The sequence below is a fragment of the Protopterus annectens genome, chromosome 7.part0 (assembly GCF_019279795.1).
Source record: "Protopterus annectens isolate FY-2018-M chromosome 7.part0, PAN1.0, whole genome shotgun sequence".
Classification (NCBI taxonomy): domain Eukaryota; kingdom Metazoa; phylum Chordata; order Ceratodontiformes; family Protopteridae; genus Protopterus; species Protopterus annectens.
In genome coordinates, this window is record NC_056739.1 from 160,690,205 (window position 1) to 160,706,342 (window position 16,138).

Consider the following 16,138-nt stretch of genomic DNA (forward strand, 5'->3'; position numbering starts at 1 on the left):
TTTACTAATGGAGTAAGGAAGCAAGCAATCTAGTTTTTGTTTTTTTAGGTCTCCCTGTACATTAATATAATTACCTCTCTGAAACATCAGCTGTAGAATGTGGTTTTGTTGTTCTCCACAGCCATTTTCAAAAGAAATTTAGAACTTGATTGTGAAGGATATCTTTGAGGTGATGGGGTTTTACTGCTCCAAGATGGTAATCTAAGTTTAGAGAACGTCTAAATAAATTACACAGTGTAAATGTTAAAAATAATCACACAAGATAGGCAATGTATAGTATTTATTTTCTTTTGGTTAACATTTTTCAAACTATTCATGTATGTTTTTCAGCATTGAATAACATTATTTTATGCACTCACTACAAAAGAAAGAAGGCAAGCTATGTTTGTAACAGCAACTGTTAAGATGCCAGAAAATAAATTAATTTACTTAGGACTACAGGACTAATGTTAGGAAAAGTTGTTAAGGATGAAATAGAATGCAAACAGGAAAATCCTGCTCTATGAATGAGCAACTTTGAAGATTAAAATTATGACTGTGGTGGTGTTCTTTCACTAATAAATGTTATATTACATGTATGTAGATATATATATATATATATATATATATATATATATATATATATATATATATATATATATATATATATATATATATATATGTGTGTGTGTGTGTGTGTTTGTGTGTGTGTGAGTTATGTGATTTAATGCTGCATGCATTTCATTATGTACTAAAATGCTGTTTTTTTTTTCATCTTTGGTACAGTTCTGGTCCAGCTGGGCAATTAAGTAACAGTCCAAGTTCATTGGAACAATAATGAACAACAATTCAGGGGCTTTTCTGCTTTCTTCAAATTTGAGTGACCCTGGACTTAGTATATTTATTTTCTGTGGGTCTCACCATGTAAAAGTTGCTTTTCTCTTATTTTTAGTAATCACATATGTAACCTATTGCTTTACATTTGTGATCACTTTTTTAGTGATTTTATTCGCAATTAATGGTAACCATCAGTTTATTCGATGTTTTGTGTTTCAAACTCATTAGTGATTATAAACTCATATATAGATAGATAGATAGATAGATAGATAGATAGATAGATAGATAGATAGATATAGCTATAGGTATATTTTGAGACAACAGAGTTCCAAAATAAAAAGAAAATTGTAAAATTGCACACATGTCCTTTATTACAAAAAATAAATTCCATGTGTATGCAGTTTTACAAGTTACTTTTTTACTTTGATTTTTTTTACAAGCAGAAGAGATGGATTTTATTTATGAGCTTTTTGAATGCTGTCAATAGAGATTTTAGAGCTTCCAAAATCATTTGAGCAATTGTGTACTCTTTATAATGTCTATAAACCATATAAAAATAAGCACAACTCACAAACTAAAAATATATAAATTTATTTAAAAAATCTTGAGCCTCTGTAAGGAAAGTCCCCCATCTATTCTTCAGAATATCAAAACCTTTCTTTAAGAAAATATGTTGTCAACACCTGTAACCATATTTTGAGTAAAGGAACCAGGCCTTCCATCGGATCTTACAGTGGATATAAAAAGTGTATACCTCTTGTTAAAATGCCAGTTTTTTGTGATATAAAAAAATGAGACCACAATAAATTATTTCAAAACTATTCCCACCTTTAATGTGACCTGTACAATTTTACACTTTTTATATCCACTGTATATATCTTTTATTTATCATAAATATGTCCCAGCAGCAGCTTCAAGGGTTTCAAGAGACAAAACAGTATTTCAAACAACTTTTATCTTACTTATTTAATAGGATACCATATTTATTCATTTGTGGTAAATGAATACATGTAATGAAATATTTGAAGCATTTATTTCACCTAGTAATGATACTTGTCCCTTAGCACATATGGAACATTTTCTTTGCAGTGGTAAAACTTTTCTGCTTTTTTATAACAGTTTCTTTAATCATATCAATGTGTGCTTGTATTAACTATATCATATATTAAATCAGACATAAATTCATTGCTAACCCACGTTACTGTGAGTGTCATTTACTCTGTTGAATTGTCAGTTTGTTAACACTGAAGCTGTTGGAACTAAAAAAATTGAATGCATGTGGGAAAGGTCAGTGTGGATGTAGAATACCAATGCCAAAACTTTCAGATATAATGAAAGTTTTGGCATTAAGGGTTGGGAGTGTTTGTATGAGTATATTCAGGTCAGGGTTAGAGTAGGGGCTAAGTAAGGTGATATCATGTTGAGTCTATGTATATCCTAGTGTCTTCTCTGGTGCTGGTGTTATGTTAGTGTTTTCATAAAGTAAGGTGCGGGTTTAGGATTGGGTAACCTATGGGTGGTTGAAGATTAAACTCTTGAGCTTCATTTGCTCAAAGTTCAACCCAGTAAATCACTGTCAGCAAATTCTGACATTGCATTTCATATTCTGTTGATCTTGCAGAAGAGGTTTAGATCCCTAGACCTGTACTGTTATGTACATATCAAAGTTAAGTGAACATGTTTTTCAGCTATACTAATTCTTTATATATATATATATATATATATATATATATATATATATATATATATATATATATATCTTATTTGCTTCTCACTTAAGTCTTGGATGGGGTGAAAGGAATCCTCAGGCCAATCCTCTTACCTAGTTAACAAACAAACAAACTAGAAAAAAAATAAAAATGTAGCTATAATGCACCCAACATTTAACTCACCACACAGTTTACTTTTAAATTCTTATTTCCGGGTTCAGAATATTTTATAAAATACCTGAAGATTACTCGATCTTTTTCCACAAAATTAATGTAACATCTATAAAATGTATGTATAAAATTATACATTTATTAAGAAGATTATTAGTCAAATAACTCATTTAAACATTGTTTTAGGGAGAACATGAATGAATCGTTCTTCATAATAATTCCAATACTGCATTTATCTGCAGTCAGAATGACTGATATTTTCCCACATTTTTACTGTAACAAAAAAGTAGCTGAAAAGAAGAAGAGCTGAGGCAAAAATGGGGGACACCACTGGAAATGGATCATGATAAGAAAACATTCATGTCGTAATGTGTGCCAGAGCAACTAAACTGAGTCCAAAGCAGGGCAAAATGAAAGACAGAATGTAAGCCTACAGATTAAGTCATACCTGCAAAGAAATTGTACAAGGCAGTTGAGGCATTTAGTTACTCATTCTTCCATTCTACAAACCATGTATTCCTATGTCTAGTTCATATTTTCTGTTCTCAGAAATCTGTCCAAGAATTTATACTTCTTAATTCACTGTAAGAGCAACTTGTAAAGACTGTAAACCATGCTGTTGACATACATTTTACTCTTATTGGCTTTGTTTTGTTTTATTTTGCTAAAGTTGGGATAAGTAACCCAGCTGAATTTATGCTCTTTCTGTCTCTCACTTCAGTATCTGGCTTGAATTGTTCTGCCATTCAATTAAATAAATGATTTTTATCTTCAACAGTCAATGTGTGACCAAGCCAGCCACAATATTCCTTTACATCAACAAACAGAAGTAGATGATCTTCTGATACAACATTCTAAGTGATGATATTACAGTGATAAAAAAATAATAAGTTTCCTGAATCAAACCTATGTTAGTAGTCACTGTCCATTATTTCAGAAAATCTGTATGATCCCATAATTTTCTTCTGTCTTTTTATTTAGCTACCACCTTATGTATTTTATGTTGTCTGTTTATTTCACATTTTTAAGAGAGTTTTCAGCCATACTCATTTAAAAAGTTGGGATAAGTAACCCAGCTGAATTCATGTTGTTATCCTGCTTGGTTCTTAGCTTTTAGGTACAAACAGATGGCACAGAACAGTACCGGACATGCCACATGTAGGCTTGACTCCCACCATAATAAATACAGACGTACTGTAAGCAACCTGCCACATCAAGGATACACTATAGCAGGACAGTAAATAGCTAGCCACAGGATAAATACACAGCAGGTAGTGACAGCTAGCAATGTTAAATCCAACATCATTAGCAGAGAATATGATGCAAACTGCCTTCATATGTAACTAGGTGCAGGTGAACCCAGGCTGTAATTGTCCTGGGAAGAGGGAGGAATAGGACCATTACCAAGACCAGTACGTGCTACTGTCATATGCACTCTTGTTCTGTGGGAAGAACAGGACCACTGCCAAGATCAGTACGTGCTACTGTCATATGCACTCTTGTACTGTCGGAAGAATAGGACCATTACCAAGACCAGTACATGCTACTGTCATATGCACTCTTGTACTGTGGGAAGAATAGGACCATTCCCAAGACCAGTGCATGCTACTGTCATATGTATTCTTGTACTGTGGGAAGAAGAGGACCATTACCAAGACCAGTAGATGCTACTGTCATATGCACTCTTGTACTGTGGGAAGAATAGGACCATTACCAAGACCAGTATGTGCTACTGTCATATGCACTCTTGTTCTGTGGGAAGAACAGGACCACTGCCAAGATCAGTACGTGCTACTGTCATATGCACTCTTGTACTGTCGGAAGAATAGGACCATTACCAAGACCAGTACGTGCTACTGTCATATGCACTCTTGTACTGTGGGAAGAATAGGACCATTCCCAAGACCAGTGCATGCTACTGTCATATGCATTCTTGTACTGTGGGAAGAAGAGGACCATTACCAAGACCAGTATGTGCTACTGTCATATGCACTCTTGTACTGTGGGAAGAATAGGACCATTACCAAGACCAGTACGTGCTACTGTCATATGCACTCTTGTACTGTGGAAAGAATAGGATAGGACCATTACCAAGACCAGTATGTGCTATTGTCATATGCACTCTTGTACTGTGGGAAGAATAGGACCATTACCAAAACCAGTACGTGCTACTGTCATATGCACTCATGTACTGTGGGAAGAATAGGACCATTACCAAGACCAGTACGTGCTACTGTCATATACACTCATGTGTTGGATACAGAGTAAGCCTGATGTGCTGAGAGCAGCACTTCCTGTACTTTGCAGGACTCTTCTTCATGCCATATCTTGTAGCACAATTAAAGGCTAATTGCTCATGTTACCTACCAAGTAAGAAAGACAGTGTCCAGAGACACAAGTTTAACGCAAATCACAGCAGCATACAGGGCTATTAAAGTTAACACCACTACTATGTACCCAGCAATAATTTAAGACCAAATCAGCAGCTTCAGTAGCCCCTTCTATCACCAGGGAGGAACCAACTAGACCAGTTTTAGGTGCCATACTGCCACAGCAAAAAACAGGACTTTTAAATCAATACTAGCCCACCCTAATGTAAAATGTAAGTAAGAAGGTTACTTCACAGATATTGTACAACTGTTTTTCAGGTCAAATTCAGTAGCAGAAATCAAGGAAGATTGGTTGTGTCAGAGCCCACTGCAATATATAGTTGTGTCAAGTTTTGCCTTCCTCTAACTATTGCATAATAAGTGTATTTTTATGTTCTTTTTCTTGTTCCCTTGTCTGTTATTCTACATTTTTATTCCCTTCAAACCTGTATGCCCATCAGCATTTCAGTATCACCACTTATTTCACTGTAAACAGCTATGTCTACCTTGAATGTTTATTGATTATTATTTATATTGTATGATTACCCTGTTTCAAAGTTTTGTTGTTTCTTTTGATGTTTATAATCCAGGTGTATTTCATACTCTTCACCCTTCCTACTGTTTGCATTACGGTTTTACAATTTTTCATTTATCTAACTAGGTTGTGACTGAAAAGGGGCCCTAGTAATCCAGTTCACCTCCTTGTGATATATGGAAAGAAAGAGTGAAATAAAGCACAACTATCTTCTAATGTTCCGTCTTTAAAATGTTACTAATGTTTATGGAACTTTCTTCCTCTGGATTTCCACTCTAAATAGTTTCTAATCAACCACACCAACTTTGCTTACACGGGGGGAAAAATGTATAAAATGATGATAGTGTACTAATAACTGCAAAGTATGATTGCTTTATACATAAAACAGCTGAAGACAGCAAATCCCAAGATCAAATTTCATGCAGTTTCCAGTATCATTTTGCGGAATACAGACCTATAACTCAGTGCTTCCTTCCATACCAATATGTTAATTTTTAGGCATAGTTGACTTTTGCAAGGGACCAGTAATGTTTTAGAAGTGTATTTGAAAAAACTGGGAAAAAGCATTAAGATTGCTGTTTGTCACTAGCCTGTTAATATCCTCATCTGTGCATGTGTGGGTGTTCGTGGCGTACCAAAGCAGCTACTGTATTTATACTTAAAAGGAGTATCAGAATGTGAAATGTTTTATACTTTATAATATTCTGTGGACAATGCTACTAGTTTTGTTTAGGTTACCGATAACAAAAGTCCTTTAGAGCTAAAAAAACTAAAGCACCACAATATTTTTATTTATTTATTTATTTATTTTATTTAAATATTTGCTGATTTGGTAAGTGGGCTTCAATTATGGCCTTTTTCAACCATGACCTAGCACATAAGTAATTGACATTTGAAGAATACTGGTAACGTTATCAGTAATCTAACAAGTAGAACAAAGTTCATATTTACACTCAAAAAAATTCACACATTAGGTAATAATCATAAAAATAAGAAAAGCGCTGAATCAGTTGGTAACCTGCATATGGCAAAAGAACATAACCTGTGACATGCAGAACCAAAAAAAGTTCAACGAGCTACGAGATCTGTTAATCATTTAATTGTACATGTGAACATCTCTAATGGTTCAAAAGCAAAACTTCTCTGTGGTTACCTAAGGGCAGGTTTGCTGACATGTTTAGCTCTTCTCAGATTTCTCTTTAAAACACTGGCTCTGACTAAGAGAATGAATAAAGTGAACAACAGTAGCGTCTGTAATTCCCCAGGCTCCTCCCTCCTCACACTTCTCTCCATTTTGGGCATTAATAATACTCACCTGATGGTCTGCTTATCCTCTGCTGTGAGTCGTGACTCATCTGCAGCTGTTTTATGCCAAAGTCCTGCTTTCACTTTCTGTTTTAATCAAAAGTTCCCTTTCTCTTGCTCTATAATTTACCTTTTTTGCAATTGGCCGGTTTATTTAACAGCTGTTTACAGTGCAACATCCCAAATTCAGCATTATTTAAAAAATATAAAACTTAATCTTTTATCCTAAAGTAATCCCCCCCATCTCTGTTGAATTTACATTCCATCAAAATATATGGTTAGAGAAGAGCCTTTGGCTAGCTTTCTAATTTTTATATCTGCTGGAAAACATCAAAAAAAAGGTTTAAGCAGCACCCTGAAGTCAATGTGGAAAGTTCAGCAACAGCCCATGTGATGAGAGCAGTCATTTATTTATTGATTGACTGACTGACTGTCTGATTGACTTGTTGTTTATTTGTTAAGTAGGGTAATGGATTGATCCAAAAAAGATTCATTTCAGCCATTGCCTGGGCTCAAAAAATAAACATTCCAATGAAGGTCATGTCTATCAACAAAATAATCCTGCCTGTACACAAACATTGTTACTAAGTCTGCATTTTTTTTTTTTTTTTGCAGTCTATTTATTTATTTATTTATTTATTTATTTATTTATTTATTAGTGTGAATTTATCAGGATAGTGCTCTGATCACTAGTGATCTTTTATAGGTATAGCCCAAGTGAAGTATTTCACAAAGGGGATATATTTTACAAGCAGTAGAACATATAAAACAGTAACTTGTGAAAAAACATTGCACATGGTTAAGGATAGTATATTCATCACAGTGGATGACAGCTGCGAAACACTATAGCTGTTGTGGTAGGATATTGGTATTGCTTTTAAATAACTATGCAAACAAAATGCATTACAAAAATCCTACTAAACAATAACCAAAATGTTTTGTACATATTTACAGGAAGGTAGAAACGGAGAGTCTCTCTCCAGGAGGAGAAGGACAAAAAAAGGAGGGGGAAAGGAAAGGGAGGGTCAGATGGAAGATAGAGGTGTTAGTAGATGAGAAGGAAAGAGGAGATGGAGCATGGGGCAATGTTTACGTGATGTGATCTGATGAACTGCAAGCGCAATTAAATGTGGTGAAAGGGGATTGCTGTTCCTTTAGGTAAGGGACAAGCTCCCATAGTTTTGTTGCAAGGGTCGGGAAGGAATGATCAGTGCAGTGAAGTCTGGTTTGAGGGTTTGGTGGAGGTGTGTCAGAGGTTTCAGAGGTTGTAGTGAGTGTCTTTGGTAGGTAGTTTGGTGTCTAGGAGGCATCCGATTGTAGGAGTTTAAGGATGGGATACTCTGTGTACCAGTAGCCATTTGGTATTTTTTGAGGGTGTGACAGTGGTGCTCATGAAGTAGAATAACCAAATCAAATAAGTATCATAAAATCCTCACACTTTATCATCTGGTCACATGTTTCAAGTGAATAACTGTGTGGATAAAATATGCCTCTTCTGTTCTCTGTATGCTAAAATTCCAATGTGATTGTATACATAAACTGTAAAATTACGCTGAAAAAGTGACTGTAGCATGCTGTAGATACTATATAGGATCATAGGAAGTTACTAGGCTATTGACCCTGAAGACTTTACAAACCTAGCCAAGAATTTAGCCCATGTTCCAAAAAGTCACCACCCTATGCCACTGTCCAGCAGCATCCCAGAGGTGTATTTTCTGTTCCCCATCCAGTTTTCCAGGTTGCGCTTAAAAAGGTTTAATGAGGCACTCTGCTTTACATGGAGAGGGAGTCTATTCCACAAAAGGGGGAGTCTTTAGGACACAAATCTGTCCTGCCAACAAGTCCTGTTGATGTCACAGACCAGGTTGAGGTCTCACATGTGGGTTACTTGAGTGGAGCTTGACTTGCAGATATACAGCAGTCCCATCAGGACGGGGTCTGAGATTGCTTTGTATACTAGACAGAGATCACCTCTGAGGTGTCTTTAGGAGACTGAGTAGAGAGACAGGGCTTTTAGCCTATCTGTGTAGGGTAGATGTTTGAGGCCCTGGATTCTCCAGGTGAGGAATCACTGTGGTATCTCCAGCTGCTGCATGTGCTTTGTGAGGTACATGCCGAAAGGGGAATTGTATTCAGTAATTGGTCTTATAAGGGAAGAATACAGCGATGTTATGACCATCTTGCCCCTGGATGAGATACCCTTACTAATGAGGTGGGCCATGTAGAAAGCTTTCTGTACAAAGGAGAGAATATGGTGGTCTCCGCTCTCTGCTCTCTGCAGCTTTGAATCAAGTATCTGTGACTGCACAAATGTCAGCTTCTTCCAGGGTTGAGTGCTTGCAATGAGTGCAGTTTCATGTTTAAACTCCTAGTTTTAGCAGCATAACCTTTAATTTACGTTTTGATGAAACTTTTATGTTGGTAGTTTTAACCTCGTGGCATTCCTAAAAAAGGCACTATGGGGGAGGCAAGAGCCTGAAGCCCAAGGGAAACAGATGCAGGCCATTTCTGGCAAAGCATCATGGCTTGTCAGTCATGTCATTCCAGGCTGTCAGGTACTGGATCCCCTTTGAATGACTCCAGAAACTAAGCCAGTTGTTAGAGTCAATCATTTTCTGTTTGTATTGAGGCATCATTCTGGGTGATAGCAGAATGCTGATTAAGGCTAGGGACATACCTGCCTGAGACACATACAAGCTTGATCGTGTCTCTCTTCATATAGTCCAGGGAGGTATGTCTCAAGTCATTCACTCCACCATGGATTATGACAGAGTCATAACAGTACCTGTTGAGAGACTTGAGTGCATTCATGATATGGCGGATTCTGGCACCCAACAAACAACTAACCGTGACTTTCTCCTTATCCAGCCTGGTAAGGGGCATATCTGTGTGCCTCACAATGGAGTCTCCAGCTAAGATATTGGGTTTATGTTTAGGCCTTAGTGGCTGTGAGACACATGTGTGGGGACTATGTGTGGTGTGTGGTGCGGTGGGAAGTAGAGTTTGCATGTGTTTATGCCTCAGATGTCTCTTTTGTTTGGGTATGCTTTTATTGTGGGGCTCCACATATGTGGGAGTGTGTTGTATAGGTGTGGATGGTGTTTGAGGTGTGATGTTCATGTTGCCAACCTTCTCAGTGCCAGATATAGTGGTTTGTGTGGGAGAGAGCGATCACACTAGGTGCTTGATGTATTTGCGTCTGTCACAAATTGTGTTCCTAGGTGGTGGTAGTAGAGGGTTGTCCATGTACATGAGGCCGCTGCTACACTGTCTCAGGATGCCCATATCAACAAGACTGGCAGGAGAAAATGTAGGAAATTGTCCATCCATATTTGTCAGAAACTGGAAGAGCTAAGAGGGTAAAGGGCAGAAGGTCTACAAGTAGTACTACTAGATGATAACACAAGTGCTACTAAGGGAAAACTTGTAGCAGGAATACATCAAAAATGGTTAAAAAACGTGCAGCTGAAGCTCTGGATGCTACAGATCTGTATCTAGACTATGCTACTCAATTTTAAGGTTAAGAAGCCAGTAAGAAAAAACACACAATGAAGGAGATTAATCACATAGTCAAAAGAATAGAACTCGCAGTATGAAAAAAATATAGTTAAACAGCAATGAAATGCAGTAAAATGCAGTTAAACGGTAATGAATTGCAGTAGATAGTAATGAAATATAGTTAATCAGTAGATTGAAACAGTATCTCACAAATCACAACAGTAACAGACAGCACTAATAAAGCAGCGATTCAGTAGAATACTGTCATCAATTTAGTAAGGCTACCAACAAGCAGCAATAAATATGGCAAACTAAATGCAATTGAACTCCTAAGCAAAAAGAGGTACAGTTTTTTTGTTTTGTTTTGTTTTTTTTTTAAGTAGAAAGCGAAGAGACAGAAGATAATGTGATAATTCAAGGCTCAGAAGCTAAATGGGTGGGCCTTTACTAAGTTCTCATTATAAACAGTAGAATGATCTGATGTAAGGAGTAAGGAGGGGGAGTGTCCAGTATCAGCTTTATACTAGAGACGGGCAAATCAAAACCACCAAGACTTAAGACCACCACAACAGCTGGGCAGGTGGGTAGGACAAAAAGCAGTTGCACATATTATACAGATATATATAGTAAAACAGAAGTGCAGAAAACAGTTGAAAATAAGCACTTATCTTTTTCCAATATCACAGCAGAGCAAATGGCGGAAGGCCTTTCACTGCAGCTTTGAACATATAGTATTCAGGATGGTGATCACCTGTTAAACTACATAACCCAATGTTATATGGTATACATAGTATATTTTTATCATAATCTCATGCTAATCGTCTATAGAAATGTATGTAATATGGAGTTTTTCTGCCCGGGCCTCTGATGAAAAGTGACTTTGCCCAGCTAGACTCTCAACTAATCAAAGTCAAATAAATAAATAAAAATGTTAGAAAAGCAAGAAGCAGTACAGTTTACAAATGCAGGAAGAAGTATAGAACATGGTATATACAGACAGCATATATACAATAAGTGAATAGTATATGAGCAGAGGCTACAGGACTTGCAGAGGTGTTTACTTGCCCTGTTCAGCTACCTATGCATATGGCAGCATGGCTCATTCATAATTCAGCAATGTAATATGCTTGAGTAAGTATCAGGTGATATAAATGACCCTGAAGGCAAAATGTATATGTTCAGGTACAGCGAAAAAGGAATGAAAGAGGAATAATGCATTATGGTATTTTTGTATTTATAGGTGGGTATAGTTTGTGATGGGCTAGAAGAATAAATGTTACCAATACATTTAGATTAATTTGAAGAAGTCATCCACTGAGTGTAATGGCTGTGTGACTTGAAAGTTCTGCTTCTGATCACAAATAAAGCACTTTTCTGAGCAGTTTATATAGTTTTCTTAGTCAATACTTATTGAAAGAGTAAGCTTAAGACAGCAAAACTAATTATAAAATTCAGTTTTGGAGTGTCTGATTCCAACTACCAAGATGAAGAAGTTCAATCAAATCCTTGCACACATGAAAGGTCTGTTTGCTGAAGTGAATGCCTTGTGAACTGAGGTAAGGGAAGCTAAGAAGCACCAAGGGAAATCTCAAAATGTTATAGAAGAACTAAACATCAAATGGAAGAGAAAGCTAAGTGACAAGAGAAGTTAAGTAAACTTTTTGCATGTTTAGATATGACAGAAAATAGATTTATCTGAAGAGTTGGTAAAAAAGGAATAGTTCTAGAATTATACTGCTAAATGAAGATTTAGAATTCAGAGATGCAGTAGAATTTGTAGGGAGGATGGCTTTACAAAATAGCAGAAGGCATTGCCTAGTTAGATAAACAAATAGGTCTCTCAGAGAAAGAAAGCTCCCAGTTAGTGAAGACAATTCCAGATATCTGGTGGTCAAATTTCACAGCTATAGATTGAAAGAGTGGTCAGTAAGAACACCTGCCAAGAGAAGAGTTTTTCTTGCAGAATATAAAGCAATGGAGCTAGATTATTATGCCCTACAGATATATGGGGGGGGGGGGTGCAGTTATTGCATGCATGTTTGCATATGAGACAAGTTCGTGCAGTAGTCCACATATATACCTTGCAGTGCTAAAAATATTTTTGAAGGGGAAAATGTGGGCCAACAGTGAAGAAATGACTACACATAGTTACATAGTTACTGAAATGTCACGCATTGGTATGCATGTGGGGGCTGAAATGGCTATACATAGTTACTGAAATGTCATGCATTGGTATGCATGTGGGGGCTGAAATGACTATACATAGTTACTGAAATGCCACGCATTGGTATGCATGTGGGAGCTGAAATGACTATACATAGTTATTGAAATGTCAAGCATTGGTATGCTTGTGGGGGCTGAAATGGCTATATATAGTTACTAAAATGTCACTCATTGGTATGCATGTGGGGGCTGAAATGACTATACATAGTTACTGAAATGCCACGCATTGGTATGCATGTGGGAGCTGAAATGACTATACATAGTTACTGAAATGTCACGCATTGGTATGCTTGTGGGGGCTGAAATGGCTATACATAGTTACTAAAATGTCACGCACTGGTATGCATGTGGGGGCTGAAATGACTATACATAGTTACTGAAATGTCACGCATTGGTATGCATGTGGGGGTTGAAATGACTATGCATAGTTACTGAAATGCCACACATTGGTATGCATGTGGGGGCTGAAATGACTATACATAGTTACTGAAATCTCACACATTGGCATGCATGTGGGATCTGAAATGACTATACATAGTTACTGAAATGTCATGCATTGGTATGCATGTGGGGACTGAAATGACTATACATAGTTACTGAAATGTCACGCACTGGTATGCATGTGGGGGCTGAAATGACTATACATAGTCACTGAAATGTCATGCATTGGTATGCATGTGGGGGCTGAAATGACTATACATACTTACTGAAATGTCACGCATTGGTATGCATGTGGGGGCTGAAATGACTATACATAGTTACTGAAATGTCAGGCATTGGTATACATGTGAGGTCTGAAATGGCTATTCACAGTTACTGAAATGTCAGGCATTGGTATGCATGTGGGGGCTGAAATGGCTATACATAGTTATTGAAATGTCATGCATTGGTATGCATGTGGGGGCTGAAATGGCTATACATAGTTACTGAAATGTCATGCATCGGTATGCATGTGGGTGCTGAAATGGATATACATAGTTACTGAAATGTCACAAGTGCTGAAATGGCTGTACATAGTTACTGAAATGTCACGCATTCTTATGCATGTGGGGGCTGAAGTGGCTATACATAGTTACTGAAATGTCATGCATTGGTATGCATACGGGGGCTGAAATGGCTATAAATAGTTACTGAAATGTCACGCATTGGTATGCATGCGGGGGCTGAAATGGCTATACATAGTTACTGAAATGTCACGCATTGGTATGTATGTGGGGGCTGAAATGGCTATACATAGTTACTGAAATGTCATGCATTGGTATGCATGTGGGTGCTGAAATGGCTATACATAGTTACTGAAATATCATGCATTGGTATGCATGTGGGTGCTGAAATGACTATACATTGTTCCTGAAATGTCATGCATTGGTATGCATGTGGGGGCTGGAATGACTATACATTGTTACTGAAATGTCACGCATTGGTATGAATGTGGGGGGCTGAAATGACTATACATAGTTACTGAAATGTCACGCATTGGTATGCATGTGGGGGCTGAAATGATTATACATAGTTACTGAAATGTCATGCATTACTGAAATGTCATGCATTGGTATGCATGTGGGGCCTTGAAGAGGAACATGTGACAGAAAGCTCAAAGTTTGGTATGCAGGTACAGACCAGTGAACAAGAAAGGGTGTGATTGGAGATAGTGCTGCAAAATCCTAATTAGACAAGAATTTACAAGCAGATGAATGTGCAAAATGGGAATTAGTGCACACAAGATGCAGAGATCGGTGAAGTGCAGTTATTAAAAATATATAAGACACGAGAAAATGAAGAAGATGGTAGAATAAATAAATAGAAAAGAAAGGGGAGTGGTTAGGGAGAGAGGTTCTCCCAAAAGTCAAGAATATATGGAACTATGTCTGGGGGTTAGGGAGTAAGACATCTTTGAGGAAGAAGAGGATGAGAATAGGATGGGATCTAAGCAGAGGCACCTTGATGGCATAAGAGAAGATGCAAGGGACAGTAGAAGAGGTGACAGGGCATTATTTGATCAAGGCTCAAAGAAAAGCTGGGTTATATTCACCCTAATTTGGTCTGACAGAAGAAGAGAAAGAGATGTGAGTGGCTAGAGGTAATGGCAATTATATGAGTGAAAGGCGTTAAAACATGCTTCACTCATATTTTTTCTCCTTTCTTTTTGTCTGTTTTTCTATCTTACCTGCTATCACATCATGTATGCTTCTGTGTCCTTATCTACAGGAATAATATCTCTGGTGGGCTGATATGAGATTAAGTGAAGCTGAGCAGTTAATTGTTATATAACCCCAGATAATACACTATGGAATGTAGGAGATCATAGCTGTTGGAACTGCTGAGTGAGGGTACTTGGAACATGATGTGTGGAACACTCTCAATACAGATAAGGCATAGATGGAAAAAAAAAGAAAAACACTGGATAAAGGATAGGTATAGCATTATATTATAACTGATTTATTTTCACCTGGTCTGTAGGTTGGTTATAAAAATATATAAATATTATTCTTCTCGGTTTTAATTCAGCAATGTTGGATATGTCCATTATATGAAAGTCACATTTATCTTTTGTTTGCTTTTTAAATATTTATTTTATTTTATTTTACATTTGTTGACCGGGCTAGTCTTACTGGACATATATCCGTTTTCAGTAGAGGCTCGGGGAGAAAAGCTCCAAATACACGAAGTAAAACAATTATTACAAAAGACCAAAATAAACATAATACAAAAGTACCAGTGTAGACTTATTTAGCAATTTACGAAAAACTAACACTGACAAAATGTATGTAAATAGAGAAAAAGTCAGATAAAAGTAAAATACGTGGTATAGAATATTCTGAAGTTAGATTAAATAAAAGATAGATAAGCAGAACACAAGGTGGGAAAACAAATGTGACAATAAACTAGAATGCTAAGGTAGAGTCAATATCAAGGATAAAACAGTCAATAATTAAACCTATTATTAGAGGACCAGTAAGGGGAGAGGGGGGAACTTGGGAAATAATGAAATCATTTCAGTCAGGGTTAGCACAAGGGCATAACCACTGGGATTTTAGATATTCTTTGATGTGTCTTTTGAAGTGGGATGTAGAGTCTAGGTTAGTTATTTCATGAGGGAGTTGATTCCAGAATTTCCCGACAGAGTTAGAGAATAATGCATCCCCAGCTTTATTATATGATTTATTTAAGGCCACAAGGAGTTTATTAGCAGAGCGTAGTGTGGATAGGTTTTTATATGGTGAAATTAGTTTTTTAAGGCTAGGGGTAGCATCAGGGTAGAAAAGAGACTTATGAGTGATAAGTAGCTGTTGATAGAGTATGTGGTTATTTAGCTCTAACCAGTCTAGTTGCTTGAGGTTGTGACAGTGATGAGTTCTGAAGGGGTTAGCAGTAATGAATCTAGTTATACTATTGTAACAGGTGGATAGTTTGGTAAGGTTGGATTTAGATAAGTTTGTATATATAGCAGAGGCATAGAAAAGGGTAGAGATCAGATGGGTCTGGGCCAAGGTTTTTCTATCTTACCTGCT